Source organism: Anser anser (genome assembly GCF_964211835.1).
Source record: "Anser anser genome assembly, chromosome: 2".
Lineage (NCBI taxonomy): Eukaryota > Metazoa > Chordata > Aves > Anseriformes > Anatidae > Anser > Anser anser.
Window position 1 is genome coordinate 5621845 of NC_139721.1, and position 13871 is coordinate 5635715.

The 13871-nt window shown below is 39.9% G+C and overlaps 1 protein-coding gene across 3 annotated transcripts in view; it reads left to right on the plus strand.

Moving 5' to 3' along the window:
- The first annotated feature begins 1611 nt into the window (after positions 1–1611).
- Positions 1612–13871, plus strand: part of FAM135B (family with sequence similarity 135 member B) — a 284433-nt gene continuing 272173 nt past the window's right edge. For 2 of the 3 annotated variants that reach the window (XM_083826400.1, XM_083826399.1), the window contains exon 1: positions 1612–1631. The gene's annotated coding sequence lies outside the window, so the exon portion shown is untranslated. The remainder of the gene's footprint in view (positions 1632–13871) is intronic. The other variant, XM_083826396.1, reaches the window with a different exon arrangement.

Consider the following 13871-nt stretch of genomic DNA (forward strand, 5'->3'; position numbering starts at 1 on the left):
GCTTTAATGAAACCCAGAAAGATTACATTTACTAGCTTCCTTTGATCAACTAGATGGGTGATTTTGTCATGGAAGGAAATTACATTTGTTAGACATGACCCTCCTCTAGTGAATCCATGCTGGCCCTGACCAATGACTGCATTGGCCTTTCTGTGTTTTCCAGTAAGTCCCAGAATAATCTCCACAATTTTACCAGGCACTGAAGTGAGACTGACTTAACCTGTGTAAGTGCACATTGGTAAACCCTTCTAATATGAGCCAGTAGAATAAAACAAGGAAAAAAAATGAAATCCTGAAGGGATATATAAAAAGTTAGTTCATCTTGGAAGTCTGTCCTTCTGCTTCTAAGAAGAAGGAAGAAAACAAAAAACAAACAAACCCAATCCGCATCTATGTGATTAAACCTGAAAAGCTAGGACAGAGATAACAGGGAGGAGGTAGGAGAAATTGTTCCCAGACTAAAAGTAGAAGGAAAAGCTAAAGGTTCAAAAAAAAAAAAAGTTTGAAATGTAATCCTTTAGAAATATGACCTGCCCTCACAGTGAGGAGCTGAAAGGAAAAGCTCTTCACCTGAGATCAAACAGGCACACAACAAATAGCGAGTCCTTACATGTGGCTGCTGCAGTTGCATGCACAGGAACCAAGCAGCAGATACAATCGATGTTTGCACATCACCTCATTAACACCAGTGGGTCTGTGCCAGGTGCTGTCTTGTTTCAGGGCTGGAGAAAAGGGCTGAATGCAGACCTCACACCACAGTGCTATTTTTGTCCATATATAGAAGATTTCTGATTTAGAAAGGACTTCAGCTGGTGAATAGTAGCATATTCCTGTGCTTTTAGGAAAGAGTCACAGCAGCTCGCTCTCTACTCTGTATTCAGGTGCAATGGGCAAGTCTAATACTTGTTTTATTCTCTGGTATAGCTGCATGGTACAAGTGAAAATGCATGAAATATGATCATAAGGGACACAAAAAGCCTGATTTATTTATTTTTTCCCAGAGGACTTAATTACTTATAACTCCAACTGCCTTCAGTTTTTGGACTCACTTTTGCAGACATCAGTCCTGAAATGCAAACAGAAAAAAATAATAGCTCTGTTCCAGACAAGAAAGGTGAAATTAAAAAAGTACTTGAACATTATTTTTTCAGCTTTAACTCAGACAGACAACCACTATGATCAGATATATACTATAGCAAAACCTCATTATTGCAAAATGTAGTTTTCTGCAGTACTCAAGTAAAATGTTCTTCAGCTATTAACTCCACCACTCTGCTGTTGTAAACACCATTGCATTAAATGTCTGTGTCTCTAAAGAAATTGCTGCTCCTTATGACAATACACTAGCTTTCAGAAGAAGAAACAAAACCAAACAAACCTTCAATACTATACACACAAACTATGTGCTTTGGCATCAGCCACCGCTTGCAGCAAGACAAGCTCACCTGATGCTGTCAGTGATGCTGTGGGTGTAGATGAATATGTATGCACATGTTTGGGATCTTAGTCCTTCCCACCACTTAACATAATCTTCACCGTGGCAGAGCTTCTCCTATAAATACTCTGCCTTTTAAGGCATATATCTTTGTTTTAAAAAGCTACCACACAGAAGGGAGAGCTAGCTTAAACAGGTAAGTTATTTGTACTAAGAAATAATGGAGATGGAGTAAAGCAGACTTAGAAAGAAAGAAAAAGTTATTCTGCGTGGGAATAGGTAAGGGCTGGAAATGGATGTTACAGGTCAATATTGTTCTCTTTTCAAGGAGAGAATAGAAATCTCCTAGCCGTCTGTCAGTCTTGACGTTAGTTCGTTATTGTGCAAGACTTTGGTTATTTTCTTCCTGTTATTGAAATGCTTTGAATACTTCTGTTTGAATGAAGTGTCAAGATCAGCTGCTAAAAAAGCAACTGCAAAGAAAGTGAAATACCATATAGACTGTAACTTCATTAGTGGTGTTGTCTTCCCTGCGGTGTTTACATTCAGTTGTCACCATCATATTGTTTCAGTTATCTGTTTGAGGCAAAGGTGATAATTTAAGATATTTACTGATAAAATAAGGGGAATCTAAGTTGTATGGAGTTTCCAAAAATTATTTCTGCTGTGATGCATGTGGAAATTGGGATGATAGCCTCTGAGGTTTCCTTGAGGATCTTGATATATTAGTACCCATAATGATGCGTGATGTAGTAAAAGCCGTGTTGAAACAAATTATTCAGGCAAAATGAAAAGAGTAATCTGTTTGTTTACTTGCTGATCCCCAGCTTGGCTTTCCAGCTCAGTGGCTTGTGCAAAGTTCTCCTGTAAGTTACAGACTTGTACACAGATGTATTATGCTTATTGTAGAAATTTAATTTAAGTTTATTTAATTTCTAATAGGAGACTGTTCTATTTCTTTTTCTATTTTTTTTTTCTTCTCTGGGTTAAAAGCAAACAAACAAAAAACCCCACAAAACTACATATATGCTGTTTCTAAAGCAGCAGAAGCTATTCCAGTAGGGGAAAGGAGGATTCTTGTAGTGGTGCTGATCTGAAGACATAATGCAATCTTCTCCACTCAGGACTTGCTAGTTTGGATCAATTAACAGATTCAGCTGTTCAGATGAGTTTGACTGTTAGGCATGAGAAAATGAAGCTTACTTTTTTGAAAGCATGCTGGAAAGAGAAGATCTAAAATAAGACTACTGTCGAACACCAAACCTTTAAGAAAGGATGGACAGCATTGAAGGAGGAGGGATCTATTTAGAAAGCTTTAGGCAACAGGTGAGATTGTACCTTTAAGTGGTTCCTGCAAGTTGCATCTTCAATATGTGGTCATACTGCAGAAATTTTTGTGGAGCAGCTTGAAGACCAGGTAAAATGGAATGCGATTAGTTGTTCACAGGCTCTTTGTGTTTATTGAGTACCACCACGGAGTTTGAAAGAGGGGAAGTCCTCCAAGCAGAGTAGTGGATGTCTAAATGTTGAGGATGAGGGAACTGCTGAAGACACGGGGGAAGGCTAAACATGCAGCCATGGGTGTTTTTGAGTGTGCTTTTTTTTTTCTTTTTTTTTTTTTTTCCCTAATATATGGCTTATTTGAAATTCCTGGAGCGATGCTAGGAAAACCATGTAGCACGTTGCCTTGAAAGAAAGGCAGAATCATATTCAGAAGGGATAAAAGTTGTGGACAGGCACTTTGATTATTGCGCCCGATGGTTGCCTTGGCAGAGTTTACAAAGTAACAGGATGTGGATAGAGGCATGGGTGGCATCTGTAATAGGCAGTTAAAACTCTGTGTTTTATTGTGGAGGGGTGTTCCACAAGTAAGAGGACCAGCCCTGCTCCCAGGGAAAGCTGATGCCTACCTTTCCCTGGAGCAGGAATGATTAAATTTTACATCCTTGTTTGACTCACCATGAAGTCTTTGCCTTCCCAGGTCTTTTGCATGCCATTTATCTGGCTCGACTGGAGTTTAATGGTTCACTCGTTCTAGATGACCCCCTTTCTGCCATGAACTCAGTTAACTTTTGCCATGGTCCCTTAAATATGCATCATCATGATTGCCTGGACTTGGCAAGGCATTGCACACACCCTTCTAATCAAAGGCAATGCCAAGCAGAACTTGCTGGAGTGTTAGCAGTGGTTTAAACACAGTAAAATGTAGTGTGTGAAAGGAGAGACTTCAAAGGACAACTGTGCTATTGCATGTTTTGAATATTTACTAATGTTAAGCTCCACTGAAATTACCAAAAAGATGAAGGTGTTAGTGAGGGAAGGTAGGAGGCTGTAGGTGTTTTCCTGAGTGTTTGCGTGGTTCTCATTGGGAGTGTCCATTACTGAGGTGGGCTGGGGTGCTCTAGCAGTTCTGATCTCTCCTTTGTTCGTCTTAACTCTCCTCTGGAGATCAGACCTTCCCTAGCAGGTGTTTTATAGCTCTGATGTCTCTCCTGCTGATATTTATTTATGGGCTCATTAAGTAGTATTTTCCATAGTTAGTTTAATTAGGGACTCCTCAGCTCTGATAAAAGATTGTATTAAATCTTATATAATCCCTGCTTGGCTTATTTGTTTGCAGGCTAATTCTCCACCCATGTTAACTTAATAAGACATCTTTTATACTCTGCTCCAACCTCTGTTTCTGGGCTGCTAGTGGAAACCAAATCTTTGCTGGGAAACTCAGCCCACTCCCATGCAAGGGGACTGCTTCAAGAACCTGCTTTTTTCACTGGTGAGCTTAATTTGGACCTTGTGCAACCTCCTGGTAACACTGCAATCAGTGGAATGGAGCCTGAAATCAGAGATGTCTAGCCTCTTCCTATAGATGGGGTCTAAACTGAGGACTTGATTACATTTTTTCTTTCTTTTTTAAATAAAATTGTTTCTACTCTGAATATGCACCAGATAAGATCTATGGGGTGAAATCCTGGCTTTTGTGAGGATTACTGACTCTGATAGTGCCAGATACCAATTGCTTTCATGCCCTTAACTCTAGTGTTAAATGCTCTGGTGGCTGAGTTGTTCACACACAGCTGAATGACATGACACAAGGCCTGCAGGAGCCCTGGTCTCTTCTGGAGAAGCAGCTGAAGGCCAGTGGGAAAGCCTGGGGTATCTCAAATGGCATCAGACACCTCCATTTCGGCAACTAAATATTACCATGGGTGAGAGCCCATATGATGTAAAATCATCTCCTCTTTTTCCATAAGAAATCCTTGTAATAAGGTATATTCCATATAAATTTGATAGTTTATATTTCCGATAGCACACTGTAAGCAAAGTGGTTTTGATTTTTGCCACTGCTTTGCACTCTTATAGTGACTACCAACCAGAACAATTTTGCTAGAAACTCGAAAGTTTAAGCCACAAGGTTTTAGCACTTTGACCAAAGGAAAATGTGTCAGATTTTCATGTTATCTGACATTTCTGTGCATATCTTCTTAATCAAAAATAGCAAGCATTGATATAATTAGGGAAGACCATGTAAAAATTCCTTTTGTTTTGAATATGTGAGATATCAGAAGAGGAAAAAAAAAATACTTGAGCAAGGTGAGGGAATTAGCTGAAATCCTGATTTTCTTGAAAGGCCTTCCCCAGACACTGTGCTTTCAGACGTTTTCTTGCATAAGCAACTTGTAGCACAAGGTTGGGCTGTGTTGTCATGGAGACTTTCAGGATACCTCATCATTTTGCTAGAAAATACAAGTTTCAGAGTGGCTGTCATATTAATTTAGTCACAGAACCAGCCTTCCCACTGGTCCTATCCCTTCAGCCCTCATTGCTGTTTACACTAAATCTTTTTTATGCCCTTGCTAGAGCTTAAGGGTGGTTGCATGTTCTTTAATGAAACTGTCTTTGCATGAATTGACAGGGCACAGTGGAATAAATTAGTGTGAAGAGGGATTTATGGCAAGGCTGAGAGGAGAGTGCAGAAAGGCTTCAGTTTTGTGAGGGAAGAAATCTGTGTTGCCATCACCAAAAACATGGTTTACCGTTTGCTCGGTCATGTGGCACTGACCAGATGGTGCCTGGAGGAAAAAAATAAAAAATTAAAAAAACAAAAACAAAAACAAACCATCCAGTTTCCATGTATGAGGCATCTGAGAGAAAACCTGAATAACTCCATTGTCTATATCTGACGTGCTTCCAGATTTAGCACCATGTGCCAAAAGATCTGGAGCCCCAGCTGACATTAGAAATGCTGAATGTGAATGTATTAATCTGTAAGATGGTTTGTGTGTGTAGTAGTAGGAAACTTTCAGACCTCCAGGGCTAGAAGTCTTAAATGCCCCCAGGAGTCTACCTCTCCTTCAGATGGGATTTGCCCAGTAATTATGCAGTAAAACGAGTCTGATTCCTGGTGTGTGCAGTGCTGGCCTCAAGCTGTCAGCCCGCTTAAAAGGGTATAAGAGAGAATTGACATTAAATTGTCATGTGCAGCTTCCAAACACTGTTTTCACTCTGACTTGTCTCTCATCCTTCCAACCATTCTCTGCTCATTTTTGCCCTGACATCCACACCAGCATTCCTCTTTGGATATTCATGAATCTTCACTCACTTCATCCTCTGCTTTCCCTGCGCCAGCCTCAAACACAATTAGACCTTCATGGTGCTCCTCTTTCTCTCAGCTTTTCCTCTCTTCCTTTTGCCTGAAACCAAGGAGGCTACCTGATGCTGCTGCTATTACCAAGTTACATACAATTTGCAGGGACACAAATTTCTATTCAGGTCCTTTCCAGGAGGTGTGTGTAGGTGGAGCTGATAGATGACATCGAGACCTCACAAGGCTATTTCAGACAGACAGCGCAGAAAGAAAATGAGCCTACAGTAGGCTAGGTTGCTGTGTCCTGTCTGCTGTCCCTCAGATTTATTTCACTTCTGCAGGATATATATGTTACAAGAAACCTATTTCAGGCTATGTCCTGAAAGTTCTGTTTGTCCCCATGTCTGCCTTATTTCTTAACCCAACCCCCTTCACTGCCGAAAGCTAAAGGCAAATTAAAATGTCGTTGGGTGGTTGTAATTTGTCAGTGCAAATTCTCATATCTCTCCAAGTCAATTAATCGTTCAAGGAGCAGGGGGTTACACTTTGGATTCTAGCTGCTTGGTGGAAAAATTCTGTGCTTTCTCCTTCTGAATGAAGTTTTCTTCCATGCTAAGGGATTGATTGGTGGTGGGATGCCAGCAAAAACCTGGCTGATTGTAGAGAGGGAAAAGGTTCCCTGATGTCCAAAGGATTTTCCTTTCCTTTCTTGCCTCCTAGGCTTTTTCAAGCATCTTCCTGGATGCTTCAGTCCTCCAGTTGATGACCACAGACCCAACATCTCACACCAGTGGTTAGTCCTGGGGACCTACACAGATGGAGACAGGGGTGTGCTCTGGTGGGGCAGCAGGTTGGGAAATTCCCTGCTTGCCCCAGGGCAAATTACATGGTAGGATTTAGCACTGTTGTGCTAAAACTTGGGAGTGATGAGAAATTAGATTTGACAGGTTGCTCTGTAGTCTTCTAAGACCTGATGTTGGTATTCTTACACATAGTTCCCCTCATGTCTGAAATGTTCCCCAATTCCTAGAGATTCCCAGGTGCACAGGAAGGAGAGAAACATTGCTTCTGTAGAGCATCTTGACATCTCCTCTGGTCCCATTTTAAGTTAGTGAATACCTGTCAATTTACATTTCCTCATAATTATTTGCAGAGAATGTTGTGTTCTGCTGGACAGCCCATCCTACTCATCTTTACACAAGTAATCAGCTTCAAGAAATGCAGTGAAATGGGAATGGAACTGGTTGCTGTTTGTCCTCACCTGCAAGTGTGTTGTGCTCTGCAGTACGTAGAGCTCTCCCAGAGAATGGGTCCCTGTGTTGCTTCTCAAGAGTAAACAAAGAAAAAGGAACTATGTTTTCTCACAGTAATAAAATGCAAAACATTTTCAGAAATGGGGATTTATTCTTTATACCTTTATTTTATGTTTGGTGGTGTGTATCCTAGCGTTTCCAGCAGAAGGTGTTCCAGTTGCTGCATTGCTGATCAGTGACATGTTTGAGTAGGTAGAGTTTTTCCCAAAGATATTGAAAGAATTAAAATCAACTACAGAGTGATGAAAGAAGAGTGGTTATAGCTGTGGTTTTGTACAGGATCCTAGGCAGTTCATTTGGGGCCTTTAGACATGATACCGTTGAAAAGGACATTTGAGTTTAAGTGCTTTGAACTTCAAAGGTGTTGTAGGTGTTTAGTCCCAATTTAAAAAATAAAATTATATATATATATATAAATATAAAACCCACCACCAACAACAAAAAAAACAAACAAACAAAAAACAAACAAACAAAAGACAATTCTTGGTTTCAGAAAAGCTAGGCAATGGTAAGTGCTTGATGGTTATTTTAAGCAATCTTCTCTTCTGCATTTAGCAAGCCACGACAAATCTTATTTAGAAATGCCAGCATAAACATTTGCAAACTCTTGACATGATGAAGCAGACTGGGGCTTTTAAGAAATTAGAGAAAAGCTAATTCATGTGTCTCTTTACCTGGCTTGTGCTGGTCTTCTCCAAATGCAGCACATTAGCCAAATTACTTGCAGTGCATCCTACTAATGCAAGTGTGTTTGTAGCAAAGGTAGTAATATTTTATATCCCCAACAACATTCCTCTATAGTAAGAGACAAAAGGAACCCTAAGATATGTCAAATCCTGCAATGATCTCTTTCTTTAAGAGATCTTTAAATCTATTTAATAGTGATTGACTAGAATGTCCCAATTATGTATGCATACAGAAAGCTTAGAAGAGACGGATTAAATGATTTAGCAAATTTCTCACCCTGCTTGGCTCAGATGGATGCATATATACCAGTTATATTTACCTGGCAGGTGTTCCTTTCCTCTCTGTCCTTTGGTCTTGTTCCTTCTTCTCTTACTCCAATCAAGACTTAAAGGGATAAAAAGAAGAAATAAGCAAGATGCTTAGGCAGTCTGTATCAGTGTGGCAGTATGGAGGGCACCCAAAGATCTCTGAATATCTGACCTCTCCTTCAGACACTTCAGCATGGCTGGTTAGGTAGAAAAGCTGAGACAAAGGAATTAAGACCACAGAAATTAAAGCATTGCCTCACGGTGGGAGTTCTTTGTTTATTTAAATACAGCATTCAGGTAACATTTAGCTCATCAGTATCTGTACAAAATTTTACTAATTTGATGTATGCCCTACCTTATAGCAGCGTGTCTACATGGCAGGGAAAATACTGCCACATTTTGAAAGATTGGGTAACAAAGTACATGATGGAGAAGTGGCCTGGCTAGTACGTTTGAAGTCTGGCCTGAGCTCAAACTCAGGGAAAAGTTTGTAGAGCATCAGGCAGAAGATGCTTTGCCATCTACCAAAGTGCCAACTCCAACATCATGACAATGGAATACAGCAAATAAACCTAGAGGTATCAGCTTAAGATGTTTAGAAACTCAGTGTGAGCAGACAAGTCCTGTGTCTCTCTTATGTCACCTCTTCAAGGCAGTGGGTTACCAGAAGTCTTCCGGATCAGAAGAAAAAAAATAGGTTCAGGTAGGAATTTAACTACTACCCTTCAACAGCTACAGATGCAGAGACTTTGATGAATGGGACTTGTAGCTAAATCCTCAGATGAGTTTTGATTAGCCAGTTGGCTGAGAACTCATTATAGAACATATATATGGTCTTAGTGTCAGCTTCCTTGCTTGTATTTTCTCCATCCACTTGTCCAAAGATGCATGAGTCTCTGTAATTTAGCAAGACAGGTGCTGTGGCAGGAGATTATGGCAGCCTAGGGGAAGTCTGAGAATTGCAGGTAATATGCCAGCTTCCAGCTACATGGCCAGCTTTTCTGGCTCATTTGGGTGAGGGCTGTTCTGTTTTAGGATGTCATTCTGGACACCAGAACAGAACACCTTGTACCTTGTGGACACTGCGGTTGTCCACAGCCTCTTCATAGAGACTGAGAATAGTCTTAGACCCTTCTGTCCATCTGTAAATGAAGCCAAGGGCTAGACACTCCGACTTCTGTCACCCAAAATGATCAGTTTTTGTGTCTGTAAACCATTTTAAACACCTGATGCCATTATAAACACCTGTCTGCCAACCTTGGAGGGACATCATAAGGCCTAATTAAATGTTTGCAAAGTGTTCTGCCCTGCTGAGATGCAAGGTGGTGCAGAAGACAAAATATTATTACAAATATAAAGTCTACCAGGATCTAGGAAAGTAGGTGTCTATACAAAAGCTCTAGCATAGTCTCTTTCTTTTGCAGTCTGCAAACAGAGTGTAAATGACAAACTCCAAGAACTTCTCCCCAAAGGCAAGTTCTAGGTTGACACAAGATGCTGTCCCCTGCAAAGCAGGTAAATTGTGAGTGTAAGACAGATACACAGCCAGAAGGTGAGATTAATTAAGTTTGTTTTTCTTTCTGTCTCTCTCTCTCAGTTTCTCTCTCTCCCTGTTTCTCCCTTTCTTATAGCAACACTTACCTTGTTGAGGTCAACATCTGAGCAAGATACTTTACCTGTCTGTATAGCTGATGAGAGAAATTAGCTCTTTTTTCACAGTCCCCAGATCTGGTTTTGGTTCTTTCTTTTGAGCAATATGAGTTTTGTCCTATGTGGTTACTAGGAGAGCAGTTTATGCTTTTTGTTATATTTGTATATCTACACTGTATACGCCTAAATAGTCTGTGTCTTGAAACATGGATCCTGTCAGACAATGTGCTATAGAAGGATTTGGGGTATGAGTATGACCCCTCCCTTTTCAAGAAGAAATCCTGTATATAGTCATCATGGGTCTATCATTCAGTAATGTTGGACTCGATGATCCTTGTGGGTCCCTTCCAGCTCAAGATATTCTATTAATCTAATGTATTTGAAGTGCTGCAGTAAATCCAAAATATCTTCAATGAAGCTGAAATCCAGTCCATGCTGAGACCCTGAAGCTAAGCTTGTCTTAGCTGGTGAGTCTGAAAATTAATTTCAGAGAGCTTGTGCCCCAGACTCTGGGCTGGTGGTCAGTGTGCTCTTCAGATAGTGCTTGTCCTGCATATGGGAGATCTCCAGTTGGCATAGATCACATCAGCAAAACTACTCAGCTTGGTAAGGGTGAGACCCATGGATTACACTTGCTCATTCACTTTCCATGCTTTTACTAGTTTTGCATTTGATATCCTTCTCTGGGTAAAGTAAATAGTACTTATGTGTCACTAAACAGCAACCATAAAGCAAATTGGTTAAGCTTGCTGCTGGTATCATTAGAGGGGAGCAATACTAAAGGCAAAAGAAGATGATGCAAATCATGCATAAGAAGAAAATATAATTCCATCTCCTTCTGCAACATCTCCAGGCATCATTTTATACTCCAGTACAATCACAGCCAGTGGAAAAACTCTATAGATGTTATTGCCGCTCCTGATTTTATTAGCACCAGTCTGGATTTAGTGCTGTCTGTAGTGTTTGTCACAGTGCAATCTGAGAACAGATTAAAAACGTCACAATGCAACACCAGGGCAGATAAACTGAGGATTATTCAAGAATATCTTGTTTTCTTGCTGGGACAGTAAGGCCTATTTTAGTCATCAAAAATTTTAAGGTATAGAAGCCAACACGCTCATGATGCTTGGAAAGAATTAACTGAACAACAGGCCATAAAGTACTTTCCTGAAATTACTTTCCTTTTCCTCTCCAGAGGTTGATATTTGGTACATGTGTTTGGGAAGTTGTTGCAGAGCTAGTACCAGCAGTGGAGAAGGTGACAGTAGTACTGCAATGCTAGAACTGTTGGAGCAATGGTGGGAAGAGATACTGGCCAAATGCTGGGGTCTGTTAGAAAGAAGTGGATATGGACCAACTGGCGGAGGTAGCAAAGCGTTAATATCTGAGGTGCAGGCAGCGATCGGTGGTGTTGCATCTCCTGTTTGTCCAGCACAACCTACTTGAAGGATACTTCACTTCAATGGGAGGGCTTCCTGATGTTTTCTGAAAATTGAGTCTATTAAATTAATTTTGATTATATTTAATTAGAACTTCAAAATGGTCTGCTATCCTCGGCTCCATCAGTGTTAAACACTTTTATAGGACAGTAAAGCTACAAGAGCAATTAATGTACGCGCTAATGCAGGAGCTGTAAATATTTTCAGTATAGTCAAAGTGTCTTAAATAGCACTTACAGCATTGCTTTTTATTATTCAAAGAGAAAATATTTTGATTCATCTGAACGTGTGTTAAAAGCATTAGTGCTTTTGGAAGCATCTGGAGCCATGGTGATTTGTACTTCTGCCCTGGCCTTAATTTTCCCATTTCTTCACTAGTGTACCAATCATCAAGGCAAGAAACCTTGCAGGTAAAGTGTGAGCCTGGCTTGCTCCTTCCTGTCTTTCTCTTCCTGCCATACAACTGCTGTTGCATTTATTTGTCCAGGAAGAAGATGGGAGTAGGAACGAAGATTAAATGATACCTATGCCACAGAGCCTCTCACCTCCTCTGCTCAGACAGTCATCCATTCCACAATTAGGGTCAGCCTAAATTGCTTTAAGTTACTAATAGTCTAGTTAATCACGCAGATTGGAATAGGTGGTGCTCATAGGTCAATCCTTTCTGCATGAGATCCCCTTCTCCCAGCTGATTTCTAGCATCACCTACCTGCTCCAGAGGTGAGAAGAGATTTTAAAGCATGAGGAGAGTTGGAGTTTAGAGTAGGGAGTGTAGAAACTGCTCGGGAGAAGAACCTGCTGTGGGAAAGACGATGGGAGGGAACTGGGATGGACAGACCCCAGATTGGTCGGAGGAATGGAGTACCAGTAAAGTTTGTTCTTAAAACCCTGGGAGCCTCTTGACTAGATTTTTCTTTTTCTCATTTGGGATGTAGCAATATTTCAGCAGACAGATATAACAGATCATGCATTTCTCACAGAAAAATTCAGTAGACTTTATTTGCTTTCTTTTGGTCCAAGTTCTAGTGTCTATGGAAAGCATTTTTTTTTTCTTTTTTATCTTTTTCTCTTTTGGTGACAGATTACACAAATCAATTTTAAAGCTCTTTGACCCCTTCACTTTGATGGTTTTTTTCTAAATCTCTTTCCTATTCATCTTTTCTATTCCTGTTCTAATCAGTCTGTTTAAAAGCTAACTGAAGATTGTTCTGGAAAGAGGTGGATCACATAAAAATGCTATAAATGGTGTGATGTGTACCCTGAATTTGGGACTGAATGGAAACTTAAAGAGTTTTAAGAACAAAGGAAACTTGAGAGTTAAACAGTAACAGAGATCAACTGGTGAAAGATGAGCACAGAGGTAACAAAAAGGGATAGAAATTGGTGAAAACAAAGATACTGATGTTTATCTGTGGAAATCTTTTTCAGAAACACCTACAATGAAATGCTCTCACTTTAGAGTTATCCATCTGCAGTGCTAGAAAAACACAGAGTTAAGTTATACTGAGTTATTTTTCTATCCCTGCTCATTTTTTAGGGATTATATTTGAAAGACTTTTCTCTCATGATAAGGATTAAATATGCTACATCAAAAATGGATTTTGACTTCAGACCTCTGTTTCTGCAGTCCTGTAATTTAAGAAAAATAACAACGGTTGTGAAGTCCAAAAAGAAAATGGCAAACGAGTAATGGCATTACTGTGAAATGTCTTTGGCTTTCAATTGAACAATTGTTAAATGAAGCTAAAGTATACATTTCACTGCTGTTAACTGTTAGTGATTTGAAAAGATGTACAATAAATAAATAAATAATATTGAGACACTGTTAAAGATAACTTTATTGTGAAGCTTAAGGGTGAAATTAATTTTGTGTATAAGTGCATCAGATGTCCAGCAATTTAAGTTGTGGGCTGTCTACCTTCCGTAGCCTGGCAATTTTGATCTGTGGGACTTGGAGAGAACAGCTAGGCTCAGTCATTACCCACCAGTGTGCTATGGATCTGCATAATCACAGCACTGTGACAGTTAAGTAAATATAGGATTTGCCAGAAATATTCTGTAAGTGTAAAGCAGAGGAATAGCTCTCAAAGTGAGTACATGCAATTACAGCCACCTGACCTGGAGACCAGCTAGGATGGAAATTCACGACAGCTCCATAATGATCACCACACATGTTGAGGCTATAGTGAACAGAAGGCAGCTCAACTTTCATTTAAAGTGCAATAAATTACTATGGATTTATCACGGCAGAATAAGAAGTCAAAAGCTAAAACCTTGATTCTGTGTATGGCTATATGAATAAATTACCAAGAGCTAAACACTCCACATGAAACTTGCCGTTGTGGTAAAGGGACCAGGCCAGACTTTATTTTTATCTAAAAGAAAAATAAAAGGCAATTTAAACAATAGTGCTTTTAACTAGGTTCAGCTTTATACTACTTTGACATGGCTATC